The sequence below is a fragment of the Bolinopsis microptera genome, chromosome 6 (genome assembly GCF_026151205.1).
Source record: "Bolinopsis microptera isolate Bmic1 chromosome 6, MBARI_Bmic_1.0, whole genome shotgun sequence".
Lineage (NCBI taxonomy): Eukaryota > Metazoa > Ctenophora > Tentaculata > Lobata > Bolinopsidae > Bolinopsis > Bolinopsis microptera.
The window spans coordinates 4,576,945-4,592,715 of NC_087077.1; positions in this window are offsets into that span (position 1 = coordinate 4,576,945).

The following is a 15,771-nucleotide window of genomic DNA, read 5'->3' on the forward strand; positions in this document are numbered from 1 at the left end:
GCAGTGGAAAATTTCCGTTACCTGTGTATTGTGCTCTGCCAATTGCATCACTTGTTTAATTGAATGTATTATATATATATATATCATTTGAATGATATAAGTTAAAAAATAAGGACGATCAGGACTTATTATCCCAGAATTAAGACATCTAAGGTGTTGTAGTTGTAGTGATGTAATTAGTTTAAAACTAATTACAACACTACAAATTAGTTTAAAACTGATTACAACACTACAAATCTATTACATTTATTGATCAGGACTTATTATCCCACAATTAAGACATCTTAAGTGTTGTAGTTTTAGTGTTGTAATTTTTCTTTTTTGAAAAAGGGGGGACCCCTAAACCATGTAGCTGAGACACCTCACAGGAAGTAAATCAAAGTGGCTCTTGCTTGAGAACAGTGTATCAACTACTCGCCGAAGCGGTGGGTTTGGAATCCCCCCAGGGATCACCTAACCATGTGCTTTCGCGCCACTGCAAGCGCAAGGGCTCTGGATAGAGCAAGGGGATGAGGTCTAGCAGTTCAAGATGCTGGGCTGTTGATCTTCCTCTGATTCCCCTCAGTACAATGAGTGTACTTCTGTACTATTGTAGTGTTGTAATTCGTTTAAAACTAATTACAACACTACAAATCTATTACAGTTATTGAGAATATGAGTATGACGTAGAAATATCGATACGTTATTCAGCTATTTAGCATTTATTTCCATTAGAATCTGTCTTCACTGATTCAATTCAGAATCAATCAGATATTTGAATGAAAGTACAATGAAGAATGAAGAAATTTGCTATTTTTATATAGCATGATGTGGACTGATCTCATAATTTATAAAGTTACACGTTTGAGCACCATTTTTTGTAAATTTAGTCCGCAAATGATTTACAGGGCCGTGCTCAGCCTGTCATTCCGCGTATATGGACACGTTCATTGAAGTTTGAGGATATTGGTAAATATTAGTGACCCTACTGAATGGCACGATGATGTAAAATGTGTCACACTATGAAACTATATAAACCCTCTAACCCTAAGATAATCGTTTCATCCTCTAGATAAACTTTGTCGCATAACGATATCTTTATCAGACGTTAAGATATCGCTTAAATGCGGCCGGCAGTGAGTTGTAAACTTTGTCACACTATAAGAACGTGACGGAGTTTATATGGACCCCTTGTTGCCGTGTTTGACCAAATTTTCGAATTTCCAATTCATAGAATAGCTGTATATGACTATTATCTACATATTTAGCGACTTTTTTCCTTAAATGGTAGCACCATGTAAACTCCGTCACACATTTAAGAAATTTATATGAGGGATGTTTATGACATCCTGACAAGACATGCCGAATAGTCTACCATTATTTTGTGAGCTGAATGTGTTTGGAATTGTTCACATATTTCATTGTTATAGGCAAATACAAATACAGTAAAACAAATTTTTTTTAGTAAAACAAATTTTATTTTATACCCACAATCAATTCATATTTAGTTCAAATATTTAAAGTCAAAATAACCATTTCACATAAGTGGTTATATTATAATAAAATAATTTGTGATAAATTAATAAATTAATTTACACTCAAAAATGAACAAAATATACACAATTTTTACCTAGTGCAACACTGGTTCAGCGCGCGGCTGATCGAAAAAGTTTGATTTGATTTACTAACTACATTGTACAGCGTACATGAAAAAATTACTTACTGAATCTTTTAATACTAGACACATTTTAATTCAGATGTTGTTCAATGAGTTAGCCACAAAAATGTTCAAATTATGTAGGAGGGTAAAGGACACAATTGCTAGTAGTGCTTCTTTGTGCCCGTTGACTACAATGAACATTTTGAGGAGTTTCTCCAGACGGCTTTTATCGGAGTACGTGTTATTTACTTGGTTATGCACAAGCCAGGCCAACATTTTGTTTTTGTGTCAGCCGTGCTACCAGGTTGCAGAGTATCATAAACACTAAACAATTATACACTATACAAATTTGCTAATACAATATCATGCAGAGTCCGATCTAGCTGCAAACGTCAGACACCACAGTTCAGCCGCCAAGTACCGTTTAAGTGAACACCGAAACACGAGGTTTAGGTGTCATTTTGTAAATACAGAAGGCAGAAATAGGTAAATTTAGTCACATAAATTTGTATGATATCTCAACATGTGTGAAATTGAGTAAATATTAGTATACCAACTTAAACACCCTATATTACGTACTATGAATCAATTAACAATATTTCAACCATACGCCGGTCATATAAATTATCATATGGCAGTGATATGTTAACATTGGATAAATTTCAACACCTGAACAGGGTAAAAATTTGTAAATTTCGTCACAAAAAAAATATTACAACTTTATTTGCTCCGTGTTGGCAAAATAACTAATTTATCGACATAGTGATGGTGATAAAGTGACATTATATACTAATTGAGGTATGATTCTTCAAAATAGGGGCAAGAAATGTAAATTTCGTCACATCAGCCATTGCATTAGTTAGATAGATTTTCTTTCATATCAACTGCCCTTATTATAGTTGGAATGGATTTATACAGGAAATATAGAAACCCATGCCCATTTTTCATCACATTGAAATTATACTGTTGGGGCAGGAAAAGTAAATTTCGTCACATTTCGGTAAATTAGTGATATTAAACTCAGCATTGTTCAACTCGAGTTCTGATTTGCTGAAAAATAACCTACCAATAATTCCTGGAAGAATATTGAATTCTAATCGGGGTATGGTTCTTCAAAATAGGGTCAAGAAATGTAAATTGTCATTGTAAAATTTAGATACATTTTCTTTCACATCAACAGTCCTAATTATAGTTTGAAAAAAAAGAACAACTGGGGTAGGTAGGTAGCCCTGGTGGGTGCGTAAACTTTACGGTCTGCTCTCTCCAAGATCAGCCTGCTTCTCCATTTTACCGTGAAGCCTAATTTCTAGTTTTTATAAAATATACAATGCAAGTGCAGGTTTACTAATCTTAATCTACTTAACAACTCAATAGCCCAAGTCACCATAACCGTAGTATATTCCATGGTAATAGAAGATGGCCAGGCCTACTCTCATGCTGTCTATATGTGATGATTAACTCTGAAAAACTAGGGACAACTGGGGAATGATCCCAGAACCTCGAGATTTCGCGTCTCTTGCTCTACCAATTGAGCTACTGACCCTGATTCTCAGAGCGAAATCACCACTCATATACAGCACAATTTCATGCTTTGTGTGGAATATCATTTATCAGTTATTTAGAATATATATTCGCATGTATCCACACTATATTTACATTACACGTTCAACGTGATATCGTTATCAGTGCAGTGTGTACAACACCAACTACACCGATCAATTGCCAATCTGCGAAACATTTAATTATTATTATCACTTCGAGATGGCCAGGCCTACTCTCATGCTGTCTATATGTGATGATTAACTCTGAAAAACTAGGGACAACTGGGGAATGATCCCAGAACCTCGAGATTTCGCGTCTCTTGCTCTACCAATTGAGCTACTGACCCTGATTCTCAGAGCGAAATCACCACTCATATACAGCACAATTTCATGCTTTGTGTGGAATATCATTTATCAGTTATTTAGAATATATATTCGCATGTATCCACACTATATTTACATTACACGTTCAACGTGATATCGTTATCAGTGCAGTGTGTACAACACCAACTACACCGATCAATTGCCAATCTGCGAAACATTTAATTATTATTATCACTTCGAGATGGCCAGGCCTACTCTCATGCTGTCTATATGTGATGATTAACTCTGAAAAACTAGGGACAACTGGGGAATGATCCCAGAACCTCGAGATTTCGCGTCTCTTGCTCTACCAATTGAGCTACTGACCCTGATTCTCAGAGCGAAATCACCACTCATATACAGCACAATTTCATGCTTTGTGTGGAATATCATTTATCAGTTATTTAGAATATATATTCGCATGTATCCACACTATATTTACATTACACGTTCAACGTGATATCGTTATCAGTGCAGTGTGTACAACACCAACTACACCGATCAATTGCCAATCTGCGAAACATTTAATTATTATTATCACTTCGAGATGGCCAGGCCTACTCTCATGCTGTCTATATGTGATGATTAACTCTGAAAAACTAGGGACAACTGGGGAATGATCCCAGAACCTCGAGATTTCGCGTCTCTTGCTCTACCAATTGAGCTACTGACCCTGATTCTCAGAGCGAAATCACCACTCATATACAGCACAATTTCATGCTTTGTGTGGAATATCATTTATCAGTTATTTAGAATATATATTCGCATGTATCCACACTATATTTACATTACACGTTCAACGTGATATCGTTATCAGTGCAGTGTGTACAACACCAACTACACCGATCAATTGCCAATCTGCGAAACATTTAATTATTATTATCACTTCGAGATGGCCAGGCCTACTCTCATGCTGTCTATATGTGATGATTAACTCTGAAAAACTAGGGACAACTGGGGAATGATCCCAGAACCTCGAGATTTCGCGTCTCTTGCTCTACCAATTGAGCTACTGACCCTGATTCTCAGAGCGAAATCACCACTCATATACAGCACAATTTCATGCTTTGTGTGGAATATCATTTATCAGTTATTTAGAATATATATTCGCATGTATCCACACTATATTTACATTACACGTTCAACGTGATATCGTTATCAGTGCAGTGTGTACAACACCAACTACACCGATCAATTGCCAATCTGCGAAACATTTAATTATTATTATCACTTCGAGATGGCCAGGCCTACTCTCATGCTGTCTATATGTGATGATTAACTCTGAAAAACTAGGGACAACTGGGGAATGATCCCAGAACCTCGAGATTTCGCGTCTCTTGCTCTACCAATTGAGCTACTGACCCTGATTCTCAGAGCGAAATCACCACTCATATACAGCACAATTTCATGCTTTGTGTGGAATATCATTTATCAGTTATTTAGAATATATATTCGCATGTATCCACACTATATTTACATTACACGTTCAACGTGATATCGTTATCAGTGCAGTGTGTACAACACCAACTACACCGATCAATTGCCAATCTGCGAAACATTTAATTATTATTATCACTTCGAGATGGCCAGGCCTACTCTCATGCTGTCTATATGTGATGATTAACTCTGAAAAACTAGGGACAACTGGGGAATGATCCCAGAACCTCGAGATTTCGCGTCTCTTGCTCTACCAATTGAGCTACTGACCCTGATTCTCAGAGCGAAATCACCACTCATATACAGCACAATTTCATGCTTTGTGTGGAATATCATTTATCAGTTATTTAGAATATATATTCGCATGTATCCACACTATATTTACATTACACGTTCAACGTGATATCGTTATCAGTGCAGTGTGTACAACACCAACTACACCGATCAATTGCCAATCTGCGAAACATTTAATTATTATTATCACTTCGAGATGGCCAGGCCTACTCTCATGCTGTCTATATGTGATGATTAACTCTGAAAAACTAGGGACAACTGGGGAATGATCCCAGAACCTCGAGATTTCGCGTCTCTTGCTCTACCAATTAGGCCTGGCCATCTCGAAGTGATAATAATAATTAAATGTTTCGCAGATTGGCAATTGATCGGTGTAGTTGGTGTTGTACACACTGCACTGATAACGATATCACGTTGAACGTGTAATGTAAATATAGTGTGGATACATGCGAATATATATTCTAAATAACTGATAAATGATATTCCACACAAAGCATGAAATTGTGCTGTATATGAGTGGTGATTTCGCTCTGAGAATCAGGGTCAGTAGCTCAATTGGTAGAGCAAGAGACGCGAAATCTCGAGGTTCTGGGATCATTCCCCAGTTGTCCCTAGTTTTTCAGAGTTAATCATCACATATAGACAGCATGAGAGTAGGCCTGGCCATCTCGAAGTGATAATAATAATTAAATGTTTCGCAGATTGGCAATTGATCGGTGTAGTTGGTGTTGTACACACTGCACTGATAACGATATCACGTTGAACGTGTAATGTAAATATAGTGTGGATACATGCGAATATATATTCTAAATAACTGATAAATGATATTCCACACAAAGCATGAAATTGTGCTGTATATGAGTGGTGATTTCGCTCTGAGAATCAGGGTCAGTAGCTCAATTGGTAGAGCAAGAGACGCGAAATCTCGAGGTTCTGGGATCATTCCCCAGTTGTCCCTAGTTTTTCAGAGTTAATCATCACATATAGACAGCATGAGAGTAGGCCTGGCCATCTCGAAGTGATAATAATAATTAAATGTTTCGCAGATTGGCAATTGATCGGTGTAGTTGGTGTTGTACACACTGCACTGATAACGATATCACGTTGAACGTGTAATGTAAATATAGTGTGGATACATGCGAATATATATTCTAAATAACTGATAAATGATATTCCACACAAAGCATGAAATTGTGCTGTATATGAGTGGTGATTTCGCTCTGAGAATCAGGGTCAGTAGCTCAATTGGTAGAGCAAGAGACGCGAAATCTCGAGGTTCTGGGATCATTCCCCAGTTGTCCCTAGTTTTTCAGAGTTAATCATCACATATAGACAGCATGAGAGTAGGCCTGGCCATCTCGAAGTGATAATAATAATTAAATGTTTCGCAGATTGGCAATTGATCGGTGTAGTTGGTGTTGTACACACTGCACTGATAACGATATCACGTTGAACGTGTAATGTAAATATAGTGTGGATACATGCGAATATATATTCTAAATAACTGGTAATAGAAGAGCTTTAAAGTTTTTCAAATTGTTGCTATAATTGATTTAAATAAAAATTTGTTGTTTTCTTGAAAATTTGTTGTTTTCTTGAAATGAATAATTCAGAGATGAAGGAAATATAGAAACCCATGCCCATTTTTCATCACATTGAAATTATACTTTTGGGGCAGAAATAGTGAATTTCGTCACATTTCGGTAACTTAGTATAATTAAACTCAGAATTGTCAAACTTGAGTTCTGATGATCTGCTGAATAATAATCTGCTAATAATTCATGGAAGAATATTGAATTCTAATCGGGGTATGGTTCTTCAAAATAGGGTCAAGAAATGTAAATTTTGTCACATACGTCATTGTAAAATTTAGATACACTTTCTTTCACATCAACAGTCCTAATTATAGTTTGAAATGATTAATTCAGAGATAAGGAAATATTGAACCCATGCCCATTTTTCATTACATTGAAATTATACTGTTGGGGCAGGAAAAGTGAATTTCGTCACATCTCGGTAACTTAGTAAAATTAAACTCAGAATTGTTAAACTTGAGTTCTGATTTGCTGAATAATAAGGTCTACTAATAATTCCTGGAAGAATATTGAATTCTAATCGAGGCATGTTTCTTCAAAATAGGGTCAAGAAATGTAAATTTCATCACATCAGCCATTGCATTAGTTAGATAGATTTTTTTTCATATCAACTGCCCTTATTATTATTGTGACAATTTTTACATCAACTGCCCTTAACTTGAATCAGCTCTATCCGTGCATCGGCCTTATATACAGTTTTCCCACCTTCCAAACCAAAATCAGATATAAATGATTTCGGCAATTCACCCAGAATTTTAAATTCCATATAATGTGACAGAATTTACATCATTTCCCAATAAGTGCATGTATTTGCTAACTTTTCAAAACAACATATTTTAGGGCTATGATTGGTAGAAGAACCATCAAATAATGAGTTGAAAGGGTTTTGAGAACACCTCACAGTAGAAATTATATCGAGGGAAACAAGCGTTATGCTGGGCTTGTATAAGTCTTTAGTAAAGCCTCATATAGAGTATTGTTCACAGGCATGGGCTCCAATGGCTAGGCATGGAAACTGGTCACTGATTCTTGAATTGGAAGGTGTTCAAAGATCGTTCACCCGTATGATTGATGGATTGGGACTCATGACTTACAGAGAGAGACTGGATAAGCTGAACCTCACAACCCTGCTTGAACGCAGGGTTCGTGGAGATCTCATTGAGATGTTCAAGATCCAGGAAGGCTTTGTGGGTTATGGTTCCGATTTATTTGGTCGTTCTGGTAGGACCGTTGCTGTTAGATCAAAGACTCATAGATTCACCACAAATGAGACTGATTTCTTTGCCCAAAGGGTCTTGCACTATTGGAACAGTCTACCACCACTTGTGAAAGCTAGTGAGTCGGTTACTGGTTTCAAGAGGGGATTAGATGCCTTTCGGCTTCATGGATATCGAGCTAATAAGCTTGGTCATCACTGGGAACTTTCATATGACATCTTTGATAGGATAGATGTGTCTGTGTCTAATAGGAATAGTTATGTAAGTTATATGAAAGAGAATCCATTGGTAGCTAAGAGGAAGAAGGTTAATATCAAAGGTATTTAGTTAAATTTTTTAAACGTTTGTAATTATATGGTTTCAAACGTAAAGTGTTCATTTTCTATGAATTTCTTTTTGAGATGCCCAGAGAGGCATTATTTATAATGTTATGTTATGTTATGTTATATTATGTTAGAAAAGAGGTATCGTATTCTGAGTGTGACAAAGTTTACGAAATATTGCCTTAAAACCGTTCGATCCCTGCCCTTTAGCCAAATGTTGTGTCATAATTGTAAATTGTTAGAATGACCTAATCTACTATATTTTAAACAAAAAAAAACAATAAATTGTATTTCTGAGCCGTGTATATGGAAGTATGGGTCACGTGGCTAATGTCCAGAACTTCTGAACACGCTATATTTTTTGGTTTACCAATATCCTTAAACTTCAACATGAACGTGTCCATTTACGATTTCGTATCATTTTGTGACGATGTTTACATCAACTGCCCTATACTTCAATCAACTGTATCCGTGTATCGTCCTCATATATAGAGTTTTCCTGCCTTCCAAACCAAAATCAGATATAAATGATTTCGGAAATTCACCCAGAATTTCAAATTCCATATAATGTGACAGAATTTACATTATTTCCCAATAGCCAAGTGCATGTTTTTTAATACTTTCAACACTACTATATAACAAATAATTTGAGTTTCAGGAAGCAATGTCAATGGCGGGCCAAAAGGGGCACGAGGCCCTGGCCAGTAAGAAGCTCAAGAAGACTCTAAAGCCAAAGAAGAACTCCGTTATACTTCCTGTATTTGAAGACGGCTCGTGTAAACAGTGTGGGAGTAATGACACTGTGAATGAATCGATTATCTGTAATGTCTGTGATGGGATGTTTCACTCCGCTTGTTGCAAAATAACCGGTGTTCAATTTCCTGAGTCCATTTGTACAAATACCTTCCGTGCTAAGGTGAGACCTATGATTGCAGATCAAGCTCGTTGGGGTTATTTTCTATTCGTATGTGAAGATTGAATTTCACTGGTAGATGACACCCGTTCTTCCAAAAACTTTTCTCCACCTGGTCCACCTGTACCATCTGTGGTAGATGCTTCTAAGTCCAACCCTGTGATGAGTCATGATTATGGTCATGATGAAGCTCCTGATATTCTCTCCAAAGTTGAGCACCTGATGAGGGCAAACAACTCTGCCCTTCTGGAATCATTTCGTGAGGAAATGCATAGCATTATTGTCGACAAGCTTGCTCTATGTGCTCCAGCCTCTGAACATTCGCTGGAAGAGCGAGTTTCTAATGTTAACAAAGAAAACTTGCAATCCCGGTCTCCAAGTGCACTGTCCTCTTACAGCAATTTTGCTGAAGCTCTTGTAGGTGGTGCTAGTTCTCCTCAGCCAAGTAAAGTGACCGCTAACATAAATCAAATTAGCAAGGAAAGTAAAGAGATATTGGTGCTAGATAGTCCCTCTCCTTCTGCTGATATTTCATCTGCTCCAGATGTTCTATCTGAGTTGCTCTATGACACACGATTGATTGCTATGAAAACTAGCCTACTAGATTCACATAAGAAGATAACGCTAGTTTTTCCAACTTCATCTGATAGGCTGAAGGCTAAAAGTCTTATTGAAAACTCTGATGTCATTAAATTACTTGGTTTTCACATCACTCTCTCACAGAAAGCTCTCCCTAAGGTCACTGTGTCTAATATTCCCAGTCAGATATTCGAAACCATTGATCGCTCTGGTTTGCCCGCTGAAGATTTCCGGTTACAGACTAAAAAAGCTCTTCTAGATATTATTCCCTTGAAAAATCCTGGACTTAAACACTTGCTAGATAATGAGCATTTCTTTGAAATTGTGTACATAAATGTTGGACTAAGGTACACTACTGCTGGGATCAAGGTCTCTCCTCAGATTAGGAACCTATTGACAGGAGACGGCAAAATCTTCATTCTGAATAGTGCTTGTCCTGTAAAGGATAGATTCATCATCAAGCAGTGCTATAATTGTCAGAAGCTCCACCAAATTTCCCAAAATTGTCCTGAGAAAGAAACTCTGGTTTGTATGTATTGCAGCGGTAGGCATAGAACATCAGACTGTCATTACAAGGAAGACCCTAGCAGACATAGATGTCGCAATTGCAGTCTGTCAAAAGATCCAAGAATCTCATCTCACTGTAACACTCACCATTCCAGCTCAGAGCAGTGCCCCATCATGCAACAGGCATTGAATCGGTATAAACAAAACATCCTTACTTCAAAAAACTAGCTACAAACTCTAAGTCAGAATGTCAGAGTATGAACTTTGCCCTGTTTAATTGCAGATCCATCTGCAATAAAACTGCTGGAGTCATGCAATTGCTTGAAGACTTTGATACTGATATTTGCTGTGCTACGGAAACTTGGCTGAGAAAAGATGACAATGCTAAGTTTTCTGAGATGAAAGAACTTGGATATTCCATTCATAGCCAGCCAAGAGCTGGGCGGGGAGGAGGTGTTGCTGTTCTATATAAGAAAAGTCTTAAAGTGACTCCTCAGAAGTGCAAGCGATTCAAAACATTTGAGTCTTGTGAATGTACCTTCAAATCATCTTCTGGAGAATGGAGATATACTACGAATTGTTTCAATTTACCGTTCTGGCACCTCCACATCTCAGAGTGCTAACATCCCCCAATTTCTAACTGACTTTGAGCAACTCTTGGTTGATTTAGTAGACAAACCTGGAAAGCCCTTGATCATGGGTGATTTTAATATCCACATTGAAGACGAAAATGATTCAGTTGCACAAAGGTTTAATTCACTACTTAAGTCTTGTGGGTGGGTGCAACAAATTTCAGCTGCAACACACAGAGATGGGGGCATATTAGATCTTGTAATTACCAGGGATGGTTCTTTTACTCACGATTGCATTGAAGTTCTAGATCCTGTCATTACTGATTCTGGTACATCGTCTGACCACTACTTTGTTGCTTTCAATTGCAATGTATCTCCAGCACCCATAGGCACTCTAGAACCAATTATTTACAGAAACATTGCTTGCATAGACCTAGATGCTTTTGTTGAGGACATTCTTAAGTCAAAACTATGTGACACTGATTGCTTCAATGACCTCGATAGTGCAGTTGATATCTATGAGTCTGAGTTGAGCAGTATTTTGGACAAGCATGCTAAAGAAAAAACTTTCATCCCAAGAAAAGATCATAACGCTGAATGGTGGTCTACACACTGTCAACAAGCAAAAGCAATGAGAAGAAAGATTGAGAGACTGTATCAAAAGAATCATGATTGCCCAGATTATAAACGACTGTACAGGAAAGCATCAGAGAGAGCATCCTCAGTCATTGTATCCACAAAGATCACTTCTACAAAACAAGGTTACAAGATAGTGCAGGTGATGCTAAAAAGACTTATTCCATCGTTAATAAGTTGCTCAATAAAGAAAAAGTTAGTACTACTACACTAATCCAGAATTTCTACACCAACAATTATATTATACTCTGTTCGAATCACATCTTTCCTACTGTATATCTGTATGGGGTGGGGCAGCGAAACAACGTATAAGCTCATTATTTACTGCTCAGAAGTACTGTCTCAGAGTACTATTTGGTGACAGGCTGGCGTACCTTGATAAGTTTAAGACTTGTGCACGTACTAGGCCTATAGGACACCAGAAACTTGACCAAAAATTTTTCATAAAAGAGCACACCAAACCGATATTTAAGCATAATAATATTCTAGCTATACAAAATCTCTATACATACCACAGTTACCTCGAGCTCTACAAGATAATGAAATTCCGTGCTCCAATATCCTTACATGAAGGTTACACGTGTTCCTCGAGGAAACCCTGCCTTCTAATCTGTCAGGCAGACCCACCTGACAATCACAACACTAGATCAACCAAAATTTTTAACATTTTAACCCCAAAATTCAGAATGACTGACTTTACTACTAGTGTAATGTGCTTGCGAGGTAAGCTAAAACGTGCGCTATTAACGAATCAACATAATCACGCCCTGCTTGATTGGACTGTCAAAGATTTTGACTGCGCAAATCTTATTTCCCAAACATTATAACTGGCTGGTCACACACATCTCAATTAAAATTACCCTAGGCTACCGTTTTCCAAGTCTTGTCCTGTGAGTAAAGTATGTGTGAGAAAGTTTTAATAAAATTATTGTATATTTACTTTTGAATTTTAAAAATCTAATTTGAGAATGAAGTTTAAAGAAATTTTAATTAGCACTGTATAGTTTAAGATATTTATAGCTTATTATAACCATTGATACAAAGGCCATAATCTTTCGCCAGCTCTCCAATATCCACCTTGAAAGCTTGAAGCTGCATTTTATATCCTTGAACTACACAATATAAACCAAAGAATGTTTTAGTGTAGACTTTTTGTCACAACAAGACTGCAACCTATAATAACAACTATAAACAGAACCCCTAATGTCTGCTTACAATTTTTCTTCTAGTCCTAATCTGAGCCTTGTCTCTATAAACTTAACTGAACTAGCGTTTCGGTGTGTGCAAAAGCTTCCAGGCACGCGCATTCCTTGCCCCGTTAGTTACCTGTCCTTCCAAAACCAAACTAGCAGTCAAGGACAAAAAGTCATACACCAAATGGGCATTATATTTTATGAATTGTTTTACATCTTTTTATTCTGTAAAAATGTGCTAAAATTAAATTTCTTGTTTCATTGAATTTCTTGTTTCATTCTTGCTCTTCAAATCTTGAGAGTGCTAACAACTTTGCACAGTTCTTTAAATCAAAGGTCGACAACATATACAACAACATTTATTTAGAACAACAATCCCAAGATTCTCCTAACTCAGATGAATTTGTTCCTCTTTCTAATAGCCCAAAGATAGTACAATTCCGTCATGTGTCTGATGAAGAACTAGTAAGCATCATAAAGAATATGTCTAACAAATTCTGTGATCTTGACCCCATACCTACAAAGATTCTCATCAAGTGTCTCCCAGAACTCCTTCCTCTGATCTCATTTATAGTCAATGAATCATTAGTTAAAGGTGAGTTTCCTATAAAACTTAAGGAGGCTCTCATTCGTCCAAGTTTGAAGAAACGTGGCCTTGACGGTGAATCTCTATCTAACTATAGGCCTATTAGCAATCTCTCATTCTTGTCAAAATTCATTGAGAAGTGTGTATCTATACAGCTCACCAGTTATCTTGAGGATAACAACTTGCTTTCTAAAGTTCAGTCCGGCTATAGGAAGTTTCATAGCTGTGAAACTGCAACAACCAGAATCCATAACGACATCTTGATAACTATTGACAAGAAAACTAAAGTTGTTCTTTTACTTCTAGATTTGAGTGCTGCCTTTGATACTGTCAATCACCCAAGATTAATCAAGAAGCTAAGATCTGCTTATGGCATTACAGGCATTGCTCTTACATGGATCAGGTCTTACTTGGCTAACCGTTCATTTTGTGTCAAAGTCAAGGATTCGTCTTCCTCAGCAACTGTTCTTGAGATAGGTGTGCCACAAGGTTCAATCCTTGGCCCCCTGCTATTCATATTGTACACCAAAGATCTTGAGAACATTGCAAGTATGCATGGGTGCTGTATTCATTTGTATGCTGATGACACCCAGCTGTATTTCACTCTTGATTCTGATGACCCATCAAAGCTAGAGCACAATATGGAACACTGTATGTCTGATATCAAGAAATGGATGACAAACAATTTCCTTCAACTGAATTCTTCTAAGACTGAAGTCATCGTTATATCCTCTAAATTTGACTCAACAAATATTCCAGCCTCTCTACAGATTGTTAAGGATCAAGAGCCACATGTTGTTAGTGGAACTGTGAAGAGTCTTGGGCTGTATTTGGACAGTTATCTTTCAATGAGTGATCAGATTACGTCAGTGGTTCAAGCATGTAATATTCAGATCAGAAATTTGTGGTTTATAGCATCAAAACTGTCTTTTAACCTTAAGATTCAGCTTGTTCATGCTCTAGTACTCTCTAGAATTGATTATTGCAATAGCGTATATTTTGGACTGAGCTCTTATGATTTAAGTCGTTTACAGAAGGTGCAAAATTCTGCTGTAAGATTTATTTTCGGGAGAGGAAGAAAGGCACACACTACTCCACTTCTTAAGAAAGCTCATTTTCTACCAGTTAGATTTAGAATAGATTTTAAGATTGCCCTACTTGCCTACAAGTGTTTAAGGGGGCCGGGGGGGTCTTCATCAAAATTCTCTCGAAATCGAGTTTACAGTTGTTTCTGATAGAGGGGAGTGATATCTATCAGCTGCTTTTAGTCCCATGGAAAAATATTGTTCCTAGCCGAAATTATCGCCGGTCAAAGGTCAGCGCTTATGTGTAATTGTATTGCGCAAGCAATTTTCAATCGCGCGCTCTGAAAATCGAGTCTAAAAATCTATCTTCTCCTACATTTTTTGAGCAATCACCCTCAAACTTTCAGGATATGTTTTTAGGATCAGTTAGAAGAGATCTCTAGAGCCAGAATTTGGAGATAGGCCTTTAAAGATTTTTAATTCGATTTTGAAAATCTTGGACCTCTAAAAATCAAGGTCCAAGATTTTCAAAATCGAATTAAAAATCTTTAAAGGCCTATCTCAAAATTCTGGCTCTAGAGTTCTCTTCTAACTGATCCTAAGAACATATCCTGAAAGTTTGAGGGTGATTGCTCAAAAAATGTAGGAGAAGATAGATTTTTAGACTCGATTTTCAGAACGCGCGATTGAAAATTGCTCGCGCAATACAATTACTCATAAGCGCTGACCTTTGACCGGCGATAATTTCGGCTAGGAACACTATTTTTCCATGGGACTAAAAGCATCTGATAGATATCACTCCCCTCTATCAGAAACAAATATAAACTCGATTTCGAGAGAATTTTGATGAAGACCCCCCCCCCCCCCCCCCCCCCGGCCCCCTTAAATAATATAGCTCCTCCTTACTTAAAAGAGTTGATATCTCCTAGGCAGCAAAGTTTTAAAAATGTACGTCTTGATAATGATTATTTTTACCTTAGTTTTCCGCCCTCTCCTAACTATGTAAACACAGAGAAAGCTTTTAGTCACTGTGCAGTTAAAGTATTTAATTCCTTGCCATACGACATAAGATCAGCTGAGTCAGTTACATCTTTCAAGACCAAACTTAAAACATACTTCTTTTCTCTAGCATTTGATTGATTTTGCATTTACATAGGTAAAATGAACTTGTCATGTCTAATTTTCAATTAAACTAAGCTCAGTTAATGTAAGAGCCGCTTTAGAAAGCACTGGAGTTTATCTCCAGGATTAAATTATATCGAGTTATATAATTTAGCTATAAGGCGGTTTATAAATGTTGTATTTATTATTATTAATATTATGTATTTGTTAACTTTTCAAAACAACATAT